The sequence below is a fragment of the Pleurodeles waltl genome, chromosome 2_2 (assembly GCF_031143425.1).
Source record: "Pleurodeles waltl isolate 20211129_DDA chromosome 2_2, aPleWal1.hap1.20221129, whole genome shotgun sequence".
NCBI lineage: Eukaryota > Metazoa > Chordata > Amphibia > Caudata > Salamandridae > Pleurodeles > Pleurodeles waltl.
Window position 1 is genome coordinate 846,298,610 of NC_090439.1, and position 17,723 is coordinate 846,316,332.

The window sequence follows — 17,723 nt, forward strand, 5'->3', positions numbered from 1 at the left end:
CTGCAAGGTGTTCCTGTGACAGATGCATTGTTGATCTATTAAAGACAGACCCAAGTACTGTAGCCTCGCTCCCCATCAACGGTACAATTATTGGGTCTCATTGCTCCTTACCTGGTGAAACATTACTAGCTGTCTGTCAAAAAAGATTCCTTGTTATAGTATTCTACATTATTGCATACAATTGCACAGGACTGTTGCCTAGCTAAATCTAATTTATTTTTTTACATCCATTTTCAAGATGACTACTATATAGCTGCTGACCTGTTAATAAACCTCTCAAATGTGAAGTTCAGTCTCTGTCTCTGTGGGCAGTCTGCAGGCACTTAATCAATATATTTTATTCCTTATAACACTGAGGATGTAGTGACTTTAAATTCCAAGCAACATAAGCTCTGCATCCAGTATCAATAGAATGCTGGATGTTAGGACACTGTCCTTGACAGTCTCAGAGGGAAGAGTTTCCAGTTAATATACATTTCACCACAGTATTGGTGAATGTTTTGACAGCTGATATTGTCTCGTCCTTAAACTGGCAGTTTGTCATCCAGAAAACTGGGGTTCTAATGCCTACTTTAGCTACTTTACTACTTAGTCTCTAGCCACTTCAGTACTTAATTTTATCCTAGGCAAATTGCTCAGTTCCCATGTAAACAGATTGCCCTATCTGACAAAATGGGGCTGCTTAGAAATAGGCAAAACACGTTATTGCTATTTAAATAATTAGACATGCAATCACATTTCTAAATAATACATACAACTAGTTTGGGGTAAAAATTGCATTATTTATGAAATTTGTTATGATGTAATGCTCCTACAACTATAGATTTCAAAATTAACTTTTATAAAACTATTCATTAACAATGCTTTCTCACAGCTGATGTAGTGATCCAGTACTGCCCCAGGTCAGAAAATACAGAGCTTATCCAGTGCTCTTTGTGTCTTTTGCCTTGCAGTTAGTCATTTTTGTGGTCAACATCCTGTGGTGTCACCTCCTTGACTGTCATTGGGAGACTAAGAGCATGCAGTATCACCAACAGCTGTGATGCCTGTCACTGTGACTCTAAGCTGCTTTGAAACATTAGGAGGTGTGTTTTATTGTTAACAAAGGGCCATTTTTGCAAGTGAAATAAACAACCCCCAAATATTCAACAAGGATCTCAAAAACCTAACCAAATTAAGCAATCCTGTGGGCACCACTGCAAAGATTCCCCTATTTCAAATATTCTGTAATAATACCTCGAAACACCTTGTGGCTGAGGTGAAAATGCAGGATCTAAACCTAATCAACAGGAAGGCTGGCACCCAGCATACAGAGGCTGATATCAAGAGGACTATTCCAACCTACCGGCACATGGACCCTTACCTCCTTGAAATACCTCTCCGCCGCTAATGTCTACAATCTGCGGAAGATTTAGGTGACCTGTAAATTCATTATCAGACCCCTCTCACCACAAATGTATTGAAACAGGTTACTCTCAACAGTAGCTGCATGTCTGACCATCACTAATAACTCCCTTTCATCAGACCCCCTTCCCCTGAGTCCTCAGGATGTCCTACGTAAGACATCAAGAAGCCAATAGATCCAGAAGACTTGGCCAGCTGTATGCCAATCTCAAACGCCCCCTTTCTAGGAAAATGTATTTAAAAGACAGCCTTTGCTCAGATCTGTGAATTCCTATAAGGTATGACTTACTTTCAGAACAACAAATGCTTTTTGCAGTGGCATTGAATCCGTTCTGATTCCAATCTTGGTCTACTTCCAAGGATTGTAATTGAATCACTGCATTTCTGCTACTGGACTTTTTTTTTCATGTTCTACACAGTGCATCATAGAGAACCTAGAAGAAACAGGTGTCTAGGTAAGTACCATTGGCTGGATATCTTCCTTCCTCCCTCATGCTTCCCCTATGCATGTGCTCACCTTTAAGAATAAACACAGACATGACTTGAACATCTTATCTCTCCCTTTCAATTATTTTACTCTGCTGACTTACAGACCTCATAAAATCATTTAACCTGGAGTCACAGAGGTGGAGGATCTTCTTTCAGAAATGGAGGACACAGTCAAATCGCATGAGGACCGCTTGGTGAAATTACAACGGTTGGTGAGTCAACTTGTGACCAGGGTTGAAGATGCAGAGGGACGGTCCAAACACAGCAACTTGAGAGTGGTGGACATCCCTGAAGGAGCAGAAGGCAGTACCCCTACAAAATTCATGCGTGACTGGCTGAAGAGCTGGGTTCCTAACGACAATGTCTCAACATGTTTCACTGTGAAGTGAGCACATGGAGCTTTCGTGGCCAGGCTGCCAGAGGGTGCTTCACCAAGACCATTTATTGTAAGACTACTCAACTATGCTGACAGGGATACAGTCCTCAGGGCTGCGAGGAAAGCAGGGCCGGTAATATACCAGTCCACTCCAGTGGCGATCTCTCAAGACTATATGAACTAAGTTGAGGGCTATGTGCCTCACATATATTCTCCTATTCTCAGCCCAGCTAAAAGTTCTATTTCAAGGCCAATCATTCTTCTTTGACTTATCATAAACTGAATTGAGCTGGATAGAGGAACGACCACCATGACCACTATCCTCTCAACACTCTGTGCAAGGCAATAGCAACAATGAGGCACAGAGAGAATGGCAAACAGCACTGCGCCATTGACCACAGAAGAGGGGGAGGACGGCACGTTCACTGGAATACGGCCTGTTGGAGAGGGTAAAAAAGATGTGGCCACCTCAACGGCAAGTCCTGAATCCGGCACAGGCATTATGGTGCAGGAGCGGGCACTGCTGCCGGTGGGGCAACAGGAGGACTGAATGTGGAAAGGAGGATTTACTTGGGCTCAGTATTAAAGGGTGCGGGGTCATTGTAAGACTGTAATGATTGCTTTGTTCTTCACCATGTTGGGGCTGAATGTTGTTAGGGGATGGGGGTTTTGTGACAGGGGTGTTGTTTATCACAGTTTAGCCCAGTTGACTAGGTCCGTAGAGGCACCACAACAGGTATTTCTGGTTGGGGAAGTATGGGGAGGGAGTTAGGGGAAGGGGGAAGGGCGGGCTGTTGGTAGGGTGTTTTTTTCGTTACAGGTCAGTTCGGGGACTGCTCCCAGACACACAGCTCCTAATCAATGGCAGCAGGCACAATGTCTAGACATATCTTCTGATGGCGGATACCATTTTGTTGGTGAATGACAGCTCAACCTCCATCACGCCAGCTACCCTTAGGGTACTCTTGTGGAATGTGAGTGGACCCCTAGATACATTTAAATGGGGAATGGTCCTCAGGTCCCCACTGAGAACAGAGGCAGATATTGTTCTACTTCAAGAAACCCACTTGATGGGTAATAACTGTATATTCCTGGCATGTAAGGGGTACTCCTAGGCTTATCATACAGGCTTCCATAAGGGCTCCAGGGGCATAGCTATTCTGATCAGGAAACACACATCATTGGTGATCTCCAAAGTGTGGCAGGACAATCGGGAACATTACGTCGCAGTCCTAGGCCTTTATCGATAGTGAGTGTCTATGCTCCACCACTCACATTGGGATTTCTGGCAACACTGGGGGAGTTGTTAAGAGTTACTGGAGGCCCCATGAATTTGGTGGGAGGGGGGGGATTTTAACGGTGTGTGATGTAGGCATGGATCACTCCAAGGTTGGGGTGGGGGTGAGGGCCCACACCCTTGGCAACCTTTATAGGCAATTTAGATCTGGTAGACTTTTGGAGAATACACCACCCAACTGAGCAGGGATACACTTTCTACTCTAGGGCCCACAGGACCTTTCCTAGAATAGAAAACTTCTCAATGTCTGCAGGAGAGAGTCATAGAATGCTGGAGGTTAAACATCTAGCACAAGGTCTGTTCGTCCATTCACCGGTGGACTTGACTGTCGTGGGGCACAAGAAAGAAGAGGGCCAGGTGGAGACTGCCTGGGTGGTACTTCATACAAGCTGACTTTAAAGCAATATGTCAGAAGCAAAGTGAACTGTTCTTTGTAGATAACCGAGGCTCAGTGTCCTCTTCAGGAGCATTATGTGAGGTAAAATCCTTAGCTATCAGGACTTGTATTGGACTGATGCGTCGAGCCCATGTGCAGACCTACCTCAAATTGTGCAATACCTACCGGTCCATAGCCTGTCGGAGGAGGACAGGGCATCTCTGGAGGCAGAAATTACTGTTGACGAATTGAGAAACGCCTTGGCTTAACTACGGTGAAGCAAAGCACCGGGACCGAATGGATTCCCACCCGGGTATTGGCATCTGGTATGGCTACAGAAAGGTCAGACGGTGCTGGAAATGTTCAGGGAGGTGTTGAGGAATCGCAAGTTGCCCCCAAATCTCATAACGGCAGACATTGTGGACCCGCCCACGCCATACACGGAGGGCACTCTGTGAGAATTTTCAACTCATCTCTTTATTGAACACCGAGGTGAAGGCATGGGCTAAGATGCTGGCTAATCACTTAGGAACTGTCATGCAGTGCCTGGTCCAGCTGGACCAGTCTAGGTTCATGCAGAGATGGGCTAACAGGCGCAACCTACAACACATGCATAACACGATAGCCACAAGTGAATCAGTGGAAGAGCACAGGGTCTTACTGTCAGTAGACTTCCAAAAAGCTTTTGACTTCGTCACTGGGCATATATGTTTGCCCTGCTTGAACGGATTGGGTGTGGCCCCAGGTTTTTCAGCTATTTATACACATTTATACTCTTATACGCAGACCTTCTAGCCAGGGTACGCCTCATTGTTACTATTGCCTTGCATGGAGTGTTGGGAGGATAATGGTAGTGCAGGTTGTTCCTCTATCCAGCTCCAGACAGTTTCTGGGGTGTCAAAGAAGAATGATTGGCCTTGAAATAGAACTTTTAGATGGGCTGAGAATAGGAGCATATATGTGAGGCCCATAGCGTAACCTGGCTCAGGGTGTTGAGGGGCACCCGTCAGGGCTTGCCCTTGTCCCCATTGTTATCCGTGGTGGTGATCGAACCTTTGGCTGTCTTGGTGCGCATGTATGTCCTGTTTTGGGGCTTACAATGGTAGGATATGGTGAGTGACAGGATATCGTATATGTGGATGATGCACTTGCATACTTGGGGAACCCAGAATTGACTGGACCTCGGGGGTTGCAAATATTAGTGCAGTTTGTTACGTACTCAGGGCTCCGTATCAACCCCCGAAGTTGGTGATCTACCCAATAGCTTTCTGCCCGATGACTCTGACATGGGCATCCGGATTGTCGATACAACCAGAGGGATTTCGATACCCTGGGGGTGTTTGTCATGGTAGATGCACAATGCTCTTTTGGGAGGAACTTGGCAGTGCAGTTGGAGCGGTTGGCGAGGGACACTAAGTTTTGGACGGCTCTTCCCATGTCCCTGCTGGGTCGGTCAGCCATCTTTAAGATGGTTGCACTACCATAACTTCTGTATCGGCTACAAAACCATTCCTTTCCAGTTGCTAAGGCATGCTTTAAGAGAATAAACACACAACTGTGGGCAGTACTTTGGGGAAGCAGAGCTCTGTGTATCTTCCTGGAGAAGTGCTGTTGACCCAGGGGGCATTTGTTCACCAGACATTTGCTTCTACAACCTGGCCAGACACCTTATTATTATAAGAGATTGATGGTTTGAGGTGTTCACAGATCTTACATAGGCCCTTGATGGGAGGGCTGTGGATTGCAGGGCCTGTCACATTTACTGTATGGTGGTATGCCCCCGGCAACCTGAGTGGTGCTCGATGTGTGGATGTGGCTCAGAAAGCCACTGGCTAGGTGGACAGGTTGACGCTTGAACGCCACTTTGGTGAGGAACCTGCCTTCCAAGGCTTGTGGCCCTACAGGGCTTTGCAGCATGGGGCAGTATTGGAATTTCGACTCTGGGGAATGTTCTGAATAGGGGGATACTGAAATCCTTTCAGGAGCTGCAGAAGGAGTATGCCCTCCACCGCACACAGTTTTTTCGCTACTTGCAACTTTGGCATGCTCTGGCACCAACACTGTGGGCAGCTTCAGGAACTCTGGAGTTTTTGTCATTTGAGGCTAAACACTTTTTGACGATCATGAGAGAGCATAAACTATCTCAGACATACAAAATGCTGTTACGGAATTTGCCGGACCCAATGGAGGCAGTACGCAGGGCTTCTGAAACGGAATTAGGAGAGCTTGAGAATGACGATTAGAGGCACACAGGGAGGCAATTATAGCCACGCAATTCAGGCATATTCAGTTAAAATTGCTCCACCACACATACTGTACTAGGGCTCGACTGCATCACATGGGTCTTCTTCCGGGTAGTGAGTGTTTGCATTGTGGGACTGCTCCTATAAATTTGACTCGCACATTTTGGCCCCTCTATCTTTTCTGCGGGGGGAGTCTTGGAGAGGCTAGAGGGGGTAGTGAGCTGGAGTGCCCTAAGAGACCCTAAACTAGTGCTCCTACATATCACAAAGGAACTTGGTGGCACGTGACACCAAAGGGCACTCTTGTGGTTAGGCCTTATCGTTGATCAAAAGGATATTGTGAGGGCCTGGAAGGTGGTGGCCACCCCCTCGGTGGAAGGTTGGGCCAAGGGCATGGATTTGGAACAACCCATATATAGGGAATGGGGATGCCCCAGGAAGCATTACATAATTATTGAAAGGATGGGTGGAGGCGCGAGGAGTACATTTCGAGCCATGCCCAGGCATGCCTTGGGCGATGGATAACTTAGGGGAGATGCATGGGGCTATGGGAAACACAAAAGATACCAACAATTATGGGGGGAGGGTGGACAGAATTGAACTGTGCTCTGGACATGATAACTCTATCCTTCTTGCCTGTGAGATGAGAGGTTGAGATATGAACTTACACTGTAGATACACTTACTGCCATATGTCGTGATTGTAAGGTGCGATATTGTTTCATTGTACGTGAAATATTCAATAAAGAGTTTATGAAAAAAAAACATTTAATCAGATGTGCTGTAACCACACCAACGACCTGCTGCCTCAGAGCCTTCAACCACCATTTTATGCTTAGTCCATGAAAAGCAGAGGTCCTAGCATTGCAAGATTAGAAGCATATGACATTGGTCCCAGAAACCTGATGTACCACCAGAGAAGTCGACAGAAAGGGAAAACTTGGGCCTTATTATGGATTCTAGGTTATTTTTGGTTCTCCTAGTGCATCAAGTCACAACAACACTTTGTACAAAATGCACACTCTCTGGCCCATGTTCCTACATCTGGATGCCCCACAAAAGTTATAAACTACTATCTTGTGTGTTTTGTTAAGGCCTAAAATCCTTACTTGCTAGTTTTACTTGGTCTGTTCTGAATTCTACAAAGAATCCAAAACATTGCAGCAAAGCACCTCCAACATGTCAGTCTACTTGATCACATCTCACCGGCCTTCAAGCACTCCACAGGCTTCCCATTGCTCAGCGATCAAGAATCTATGTCCCTCATTATGACTTCAGCGGTCTATACCCTAGACCGCCGAAGTCCCGCCAGCCACAAGACCGCCAGGGATGGCGGTCATCCGACTGCCATATTATGACTGCTGGTGGCTCTCCGCCCAGCATTTGGGCGGAGAGCCGCCAGTAGCCATACTTTGGGTCGGTGGTGCAGTGGAAGCTGCTCCGCTTGCACCAGCACTTCATCACAACACTGCCACGCCTATCATGAGTTGGTAATAGGCGTGGCGGTGTTGTGGTGAATGGGCGCTGGCAGTGGAGCAGGTCCCAAGTATCCCGCCCCCTCGTGGATGACCACTGTGAAAATGTAAGTGCCCTTCCGATAAGGGGTGGGGGTGATGAGTGGTGTGTGTGCATTTGTGTGATTGGAAGGGGGTGGTGTTTGTGTATGTGTGTGATTGTGAGTGTCTGTGTGAGGGTGTGAATGGATGTGGGGTGGTGGGGGTGTGTGCAAGTGTATGAGTGTGACTGTGTGTCTGTATGAGTGCTTGAATGCGTGAGTGTGAGTGTGTGTGTGTGAGTGTGTGTGTGTGTGGTGCGTGCATGCTTGGATGGGGTGGAAGTGGGGGGGTCTCTAGGGACTTAGGGGGGACCGTGGCTGTGTGGGGGGGTAGCTAGGGGGAGTCGCATACTGGCGACAGGAATGTAAATTCCTGTTGCCAGTATCTTCTCCGCCAGGGATTTCCTGGTGGTGTTGCCTCCAGGGAATCCCTGGCAGAAAGGAGGCTCCAAATACCATCAGCAGTCTATGGTGGACCTTCGGGGTGAAGGTGGTCCACCTTCGCCCCTGCAGTCAGACTGCCCTGGCAGTACAGGCGGAGAACTGGCTGCTTTGCAGCTAGTTCACCGCCATGGTCATAATCTTGTGGTCCAGCACCGCCACGCTGTCGGCGGTGTTACTGCCAGTGTGGCAGAACTCGACCGCCAATGTTATAATGAGGGCCAGTGTCACTAACAGGGTCATCCATGTAAAGATTCATCCTTTAGCCAAGTAAATCAGTGGTTTTCACAGATGAGACCTCACTCCCCAGGTGACTGTTCCCCATGAGAATAAATGCATTTGTCAGACTTCCTTCTCAGTACAAGCATTAAAATTCTCTCCCCACAATGACAAGAATCATTTAAGACTATATGAATTTTTAGAAAGCATTGAGAAGAAAGAACATCTTGCCATCACTAGGAAAGGGGTGGATTATGTAGAACTCCAGATTATACACTGGCAAAACACAAGTCACCCTGAGGATGATAAGCACAATCACTTGCACACTTATCTCTCAGTCTCCTTTGCTACACTTCATGTCTAAGCACAGACACACATTTGCAGTGACACCATATGAGTATTCTGACGTACACACATACGACAGAATACTTCCCACATTGGCCACACTATAGCCACATTTCGGTCCATCCATCCTTAATCAATTGAAAAGCCATTGTGTTCTATCTGTCATTCCTTTTATTTACTGCACTTCAAGGTCCGGCAACAAAAATAAGAGCTTGGCTCTGATCTTCACACATAACATCCAAACACTGCTCACATAGAGACCACATGGCAAAAACACACAGTCTTGCTTCTAAGCACTCCCATGGGGAAATGTACTACCCCTTTTGAAATACACTTCAGTGCATCACCTTGTGTATGAAGTAGTAAGTAATGCAACTACAGGACAATGCAAATGTTTCCCATGGTACCCATCCTCAGATGAGCCACATTTTAATGGACTCCTCAGATGCTGACCTCTCATCAATCCTATTTGTAGCTCTGTCGGTTGTGCTGCTCCACCTCCTTAATTTTAACTGTTCTGGCACACAGCTGTCTCCCTGGCACATGCAGCCTCTCTTGTATATTCAGTGTCCCATTTGATCTCTCCAACGCGTCTGCTGCCATTTTACATGGCACTTCTGTACTAACAGTTACATTATCGCCTCATGTCTCAACTGCTGTTTTACCCATAGCTTCCTGGCTACATTCACTGTTGATTCCTCTGGCTCCTTACTATATTCATTCTCACCTCCTATGGCTCCTGATACATTCTATTCACATTATCTGCTCCTACTATATTCAATGTCACATTATCTCTGGTTTTGTGCTAAATTTACTGTTATATTTTCTGTCACCCTGCTCCTTTGATAATATTATCTACCTCTTGCTACATTCTTTGTCACATTTTCTGCCCCTTTATCACGTGTGGTCACACTGCTAAGTGTAGTGTCACGTCTGTTTATAAAGGATACTTCTACCCACAAATGTATCTTCTTTTTAATAGAAGTTGCTCAGATGGAGTTTGTTTGAAAATCAGTGGAAAATTGCTCCTTTTGATTCAGTGTATCAGCACATAAAAGTCACTTTTGGGGCAACTGATTAGATTATGTGTTGTTGGATCGCAAATCAAAATGGTCACACCACCTTGTATTTTGTGGTCACCTATGCCAAAAAAACAACGACTGCGATGTAAAACTAAAATAATTTACCTTATCAGTGCTTATCTGGAGTACCTGGCATGAGTCAATTTTTTTCCGACCTATTTTGCGACACAGCTGAGCATTATTTCTGAAACATCTGACTACTGATTGACTGAAGCTCAAAATAATAACCTCAAACACAACAATACAATATCTGTTTTTAAGATAGGCTTGTGCCCTCTACCACAGCTGTCAACTGCTGTTAACTAGTCTAAATTCATGAAGATGGCTTTCAAGCCAGTGTTTTAGACTCCGAATCCTTGACAGTATGGAGTTAAGAACCGGTACTGTCTGAAAGTCACCCTCATGACATAGGCCATTTGACAGATGCTTGGGTTTTTATCACACATATTTTCCCATCAGACAGGTAAAAAAAAGACACTGTGACAATGTACCACTTTACAATCTCTCAACTATGAACAAATCGTCATCTGGACAAATGTTCAAGAGAGAAAATATGAGTGCACATGAAGTACTTAAATATTTTGTTGTTTACTCTTTTATAACACCTCATGCCTTCCAATTCACAATTGCATGCATTTAAGCAGGGGTTGTTTCCCATCGCTCTCCAACTCCTTAACACACGTAGTCACAGGTATAAAGCTCAGAGCATTTAGCCGTTCAGCATTAAGTGATCCACGGCCAATACATTCACATCTCATATCCAACCACCACTAACAACCAGTATAAGTGCATGAGTGATTAATATTAAATATAGTTTAAACAGTATTGAACATGGATGAACACAATTCGCACACAGACGCTGCTCATATCACACAAACACAACATAGCCTTCTTGTTTTTGGAACATCACTCATTTGGATTTTTTCCCATAAATCTACCTACAGTATTAAATTTCATTGTAAAGGGAGCATCCTGGCCTTTTCAATGTCTAGATTGTGCATGTCTTCTTAAAACTGTTTGAAAGTGCTCCAGAGGAATAAAAGAGGGAGCGCTAGCGGTGAAGAAGGACACTGTCTGGCATTTTGAGTGTTAGTATAATGATTATCATCAAGGCTGTTTCGAAGTGCTAAATGAGGTACAGTATTCACAAGGAGGGTAATGGGAGGGTTATGAGAGGAACGATAGATTTATATTGTTTCATATGAAGTATTACAATTCACTGTTCTCTCCTTCCCTAGTCTGTTCCACATGTAGCACTTTGAAGCAGCCATGGCATAACATAACCATTGTACATGTGTCTTACAAGCCGGAACCTTATCCTCTTTCCTATAGTTCCTATCCTTCCTCCATCACCTCTTCCCTTGTAGCGCTAAGAGGCAGTTTAGCTGTGGTATTTGCATGAATGTCAAGATTTTGAAACGCAGGGAGATTTAAAGAATAATGGGGATTTTCATTTCATCGTTAAATTGCCTTTAAATGGAGAGCATTTTAACTTAGCTGTAGGTAGAATATAGTCTTTTTGTGTCATTAAAATATATCTCTCCACTCTAAATTAGGCTGGATACTTCATTTTTGCCATAATATTCCTTTTTGCCCTCTCCCTTTCTTTCATCTTTCCTGTTCCCTTCGTCTAGTTTATGTTCTGATGCAGTGCTTTGAAGCCACCTTAGGATTTACAAAGCCAAGCTCTCCTTATTTAATATAAGGAAAGATGGTAACCATGGCACCAATGTCAATGCAAAACCATTGTAACACAATACTTCCTGTACAGTCCATCCAATTTGCAATCTGTTTTGGCCTTAAAGAACTGCTTGCGACTTACACTGGACATTTTAGTGACTCTTTCTTTTTTTTTTTTTACAATAATGGTAGCAAGTACTGAATGCATAAAGTAAACTCATGGGTGAGTAGACAATTACTCCATTGGGTGCGGTGGCAAAAGAAGCATCTCAAGGAATTCTTCCCAAAAGGTAGACTCCTATTTAATGAAGTGCGTGGCTTAAAGCATGAACACTAAAATCCCTTACTTTCTACAGTGTGCCCCCTCATCATCATCGAGGTGCTTCTCATTATTGTATCCTATCATATAGTACAACAACTAGCATAGGCCTAAAACAAGCGAGACCTTATTAGGTTTGCTAGGGTTTGTTGGCTGAAAATTTGAGACTAATGTAAATGCTACTGAAGTCTGTAGAAGGGGTAGCGATCGTTGGAGTGTCACAATCACTCCTCTTGACTTCCCACCAATTTCCTCTGCAGTCGCTAATTCTTAAACACTTAAGAGGCTAATTTAATTCTTGGTGATAAGGATACTTTATCGCAATGATGACTGAGTATCCTTACAGCCAAAGATGTGGTCCGCCCACCAAATCTAAATGCAGGAGTACATTGGGGTTAGTCACAGCAGGGACTACTCCATATCCACCATTATTAGGTGCCTTTGCTGGTCCTCAATATTAAGGGCTATCAGAGGCTGTCCTGTCATTCCACCCACTTAACTTAGACGGGCGGAATGAAAGTTCATGTTTCACTGTCCATCACCACCAGGAAAGCTTTGGCTGTAAATGGTCAGTGAAAACTGCTAAATGCTCCCCTTGCCATAGAAGAGGAGTCCCATGACGAGGGGAGCATTGCATTTTTTTTTATTTTCAAAAAGAAAATCTCATTACATGATTAACAATTTGAAAATAAATAAAGAAACCTGTTTGGTGTTTGACTCCATCCTGCTGACGGAACCATGTACCAAACAGAAATTCAGTGACAGGAACCACCATGGCGGCTCCTGCTAATGCTTTATAAATGATTTCCAGACTGGTGGTCATTTATAAATGTGACAGGCTGTCCCTCCACCAGGGAGAGGGAGCAATTTAATCTGCCACCCTGGTGGCCTTTTGCCAATATGTAGATAAGAGCTATAATCACTTTCTGCCCCACATCTTTGTAAAATCCTGTATCTGCATTTCTCAAGGATCTCTTTCCTATCAAGTACAGTTTTCCTTCTTCTATACATACTTCTGTTCATCTCATTCATTTGACCATTCCTTAAACACAACCCATATACTCACCTGTCAGCACTGCATTTATTTCCTTTAGCACAACCAGTTTTTTTGGCACCTATGTACCTACTTCATACACTTTCCTGTAGAACCACAGTTACCATTACACATATGTGGCAATCTCTGTGTGCTCTGCAGAGAGAGCAAGGAATGGATGTGCATGAAGTTTCACCACCTTAATGACCTACTGACAGGCATTAAAGAACCCTGACCCTGCTTTTTTTTTTTTAACTTTCCTGCCCTGATGCTGCCAGCCATCTCGCTCCTCTTTCCTGATGGTGTCCCTGCAGTCCATGGGACACCTGCACAGGCTCTCCGTGCAATCTTAGTGCTGCTCTCATGCTATAACTAGCATACCTAGAGCCAGGATTGGTCTGAGTAGCTTGGTGTGCTGCTCAGACAGTACACTGGAGTCTATGCTGTTTCTCCAACCCGGCTGTGTTGTACAGCAGGGTTGGAGAAACCTAAGCGCACAGGTCTGTTTGGCCGGTGGCTTGCACTTAAGTGCATTCACTCCACTCCTTTTCTCCCCCGCCTCCGTCCCATGGCCCAGCCCCACCCCTCCCTGCACATGCTGGCTCAGCCAGCAGCTAAAAAATAAAATGATAATCAAATAATGTTTTATTTTTCAGCTGTTGACTCGTAGCCAGTGGGGCGGTGCTCCTTCACCATTGAAGAGAAGCCACCCTTGCTCTTGCGCTATTATGAACACTAACCCATAACCAAACTCACCCAGACTTCTGGAGGTGACTCCAGTTAACAAAGTACATCATACAACAGTCCTTTGTGGCACCTAGGAAAACACAAATGCTTTTAGAGAATGCAAGATTAAGTAAAACGTGAAATGTGAACAGAAACTGCATCATTTAAAATTTTAGTTAAAGGTCTTGGAAGTTTCTGGCATCAGTTCCAGTAATTTAAAATGTGTGCTATAGGATGTTTTCTATGGGCAATAATCATGGTATTCAGTTAAAATGGGCATGGAATATGAATCTTTGTGGCAGAACTTTAAAACTCCTTGAGTAACATGTTGTATGCAAAGAGAAAAATAACATTATTTTGAAAAGACCCTCGTCTTTTCAAATGAGCTGATGATTAGATCTCTCTCTCCAGGTGCTGGGTAATGTAAATCATTCTGGAGAGACACTGGGTGCTCATGAAAGGTATGGTAGGGAACATAGGTTATAGGGAACGTAAATTGTATGTATGTATCGTATTTATACATGTGCAGTCTTAGACAGGTAGAAGTGCAGCCCTCTACATGTTATGGAAGCTGGAGTTCAGAGATGATTTAAATTCATGTACATCTAGGGGGAATACACAATCGCATTACATGGCACACATTTTAGAAGTACTACGAGATTAAGGGCCAGATGTACAAAGCTTTTTCCTGCGCGCAAATGGACCAATTCACGGAATCAGGCCACTCATGCAAGAAAAAAGCATTTGTGGATGTACACATGCTATTTTGCGATTCAGTAATCTATTTACTGAATCTCAAAATAGTAATAATTTGCAGTGGTATGTATGATTGTTTTGTGACCTTGAATGTGGTCGTAAAACAATTACACCAATTTCAAATTGGTGTAAACCCACTTGCAAATAGGGAGGGGTCCCCAAACTACCCCTTCCCCTATGTGAATGGGGGCACACACATTTTTTCAGAGCAGGCAGTGGTCCCATGGACCACTGCTTACTCTCAAAAATGTTTACTGGAACTTATCATTTTATTTTTTTAATTGCCCCCCATTTTCCTTTAAGGAAAATGGGCTGCATTTAAAAAAAAAAAAAAAAAAAAAAGCTGCTTTATTTAAAAAGCAGTCACAGACATGGTGGTCTGCTGACCCCAGCAGGCCACGATGTCTGTGTGTGCGGCCAATCCCAGTTGGGTCGTAATTTGCTACCTACCTCATGAACATTAATGAGACAGGTCCCTAGTGGTCCATTTGGGATCGCTAACAGTTGCAAAACCTGACATTTGTACATGAGGCCTAAGTGCTTTTCACATCATTGCACGATTTCCAGTTAAGTGCCAAGGCCTCAGGTACCAACATTGATCACAGATTCCAAAATCATGAGTTAAAGCCAGTAGTCCACACCTTCTCGCCCTCTACCTCCACTGTGGCTCTGAGCCCCCCAAACACAAAGCCCAGGAGCCACCTCTGTTAGTTGGCATCTATTCCTTTTTTCCATTCCATTTGCTCTGGTGCTCCAAACCACCTGATTGCAGTCAATACCAAACTCCCCCCACAACCCCCCAAAAAACCTACAAAAGTGTTCCAGTAGTAGAAAAAGGGATGTTACAGGCTTTGAGCCACACCACGCATGTTGAAAATAGATGTCAGTCATGGATCTACTTAATGTATATTTCTAGTTTCTGTGTGACAGACACAACACCAAAGACTGTGACGTGTTCCCATTTGGACCCCAAGCTGATCAAGGAACATGAAGCTAAACTTTCATGGCCAAACAGCAGAAACCAGGGAGATTCACCCTTCAGGTGGCCCTTGTCACCAAACTCTTGACAAGACTTGCAGGAAGGACAAAAAAACATAAAAGTGTTTAGTTGTCTTCCAGATACTGCTGTTTGTGTGGTTTGTGTCTAAGTCTGTATCCACATAACCTGGCCAGAGCTTTGTCTTCATCTGGGACTTTTCCTGCTCTTAAATTCACTCTGAACTCCCTGGGCCATGGTATAATCCTAAGCAAATAGTGCCTTTCAAAAAAATTTCAAATCATCACAAGGGCACTAGATTCCTCTGGTGCAATTTCTGGGTCCACAGAGACACATAGATCTTTTATTTCCTTATTTTTAATTTATTTTTATTGATAATTCAAAACATTACAGAAAGGTTGAGCAACAAATCAAGAGAAATATCTTAGTGGTATGCATATTATGCAGCCAATATTAAGAGGCAATAGTCTACATCACTTCATAGGTCTAGTAGTCACTCTTTAAAATTGATAATGACAGTTAGTGTACAGGAAAGAGAAGGGGGCAAGGAAGGGAGTAGGCACTATGATAGGTCTGAGATGAATAGTTCCCTGCTTACAGGGTGCAGTCAGCACATTTAAATTCATCATTCAGTCATCATAAGCCATTCTTCTGCAAGGAGCTGTAGGCGGCAGTTACAGCAATGTCAATCTTGCGCTCATGCAGTGAGGGACGCATTTATCTCTGCCATCCGCCTGCACTCTCAGGTATCGCTCCAGTCGGTCCCAAATATCTTTTGGTCGTGACCTCTCTGGCATTAGTTCCCAATAAGTTTTCAGGTTTTCCTGGCAGTATGCAGCGTCTTTGAGCCATGCATATTTTTTCAGTGTTGGGCGATGCCCCTAGTGAAGCTCCACCCGTTGCTTGGCCAGCAGCAATAGAAGCCCGGTCAACTTTTGCTGTTCTGGGGGGACCTCCTTCACCTATCCAAGTAGCTCAACTAGGAGCGTGCGCTCCATTAGGAGATCAGTTATCTCCTGCGTGGTGTCAAAGGCAGCATTCCAGAATTCCTCCATCCCCGGGCAGCCCCAAGCTGAGTGCAGAAAGCCAGTGTTAGCTGGCGAACATCAGGTGCATCGTGCATCCTCCTGGAGGCCTATTCTCTGCAGTCGTTCCGGAGTGTGATAGAGCATGTGTAAGTATTTGAAGTGTATTAGGTGAAGTTGATAGCTGGGCAATAGGTCTAGTGCTTGGGTGCAGCAGAAGTGCAACTGCTTCTTGGTGATGGAGCTGTTCAAGGATGATGGTCCACGTCTGTTGGGTGCTGGGAACACACACAGGGGCAGTATCCTGCATATCGGAGTAGAGTCTGGTAATGATCCTGCGCATGGGCGGGTTCATCAGGAAGGACTCAAATGCTTGAAACCCCTGGGGAGTTGCAGGGAATGTGTCATGTAGTTCACACAATGTCGCCTGTAGCTGGAAGTATCTGTATTCATCAATTAGAGAGATCTCTGGGCCTTGCAATGCTTGCTGATGGGTGACAAAAGTGTGCCCAGGATAGATGTCTCCTATGGTTGTAAAATGTAATTTTCGCAGCCTGCTGCATGTGCCAGCATTCTGTGTGATGGGTAAGGCAGGATGGCCAATCATCAGAACAGAAGGGCTGTAGAGTAATACCTGGGCTCGCAGCCTTAGCCCATCCCACTCCCAAATTGTGCATTCCACAGTGTCAGTCGAGGTCCTGGGACATTTTGTGGGTTGATACAGTGCTAAACGGAGGGGGCATGGGGTAGCCTGGTTATGTTCCTGTGCTGTGTGGGGGAAAAATAGGGTGGGATACAGCCAGTAGTGTGCAAATTGTGCTTGCATGTATTAGTAATAAAGGTCCATATCCGGAGTTGCCAGCTGTCCCTGCTCAAGTGGTAATGTGAGGATCTCCCAAGCAATTCTTGGCTGTTTCCCAGCCCATATAAGGGTAATAAAAAGAGAACGGATGCTGCGTCGAAGGGGTTGCTTGAGTGGGGTGTTAAGAAACGGGTACAAAAATTTAGGGAATACAGCCATTTGGCTAGAACGATCCTGCCAGTCATTGAATGCAGGAGGCATTTCCAAACCTCTGCTCAAACTTCTAACCAATTCATCAAGCACCCATAATTGGAGTGCCGAAGAGTGTTCATGTCCTGGCTCAGCCAAACCCCAGGGTATTAAATCGGTTCGGTCGTCCAGCACAAGACTTCACTTCCTGGGTCGCTAATGTAAGCGGAAATATTACAGTCTGGAACAATTTATAATAATGCCAGAGAGCACCCCAAATTTGGTGAATTACCTGAGTAGTGGGTCCAAATTCTTATGGGGGTCTTTAGCATAGAGTGTGACATCATCAGCATACATGGATAACAAAACC

The 17,723-nt window shown here is 44.7% G+C and overlaps 1 protein-coding gene across 1 annotated transcript in view; it reads left to right on the forward strand.

Annotated features, from left to right (window-relative positions):
* CIBAR1 (CBY1 interacting BAR domain containing 1) overlaps window positions 1–17,723 on the forward strand; it is a 306,725-nt gene that overhangs the window by 150,323 nt on the left and 138,679 nt on the right. The window lies entirely within an intron of this gene.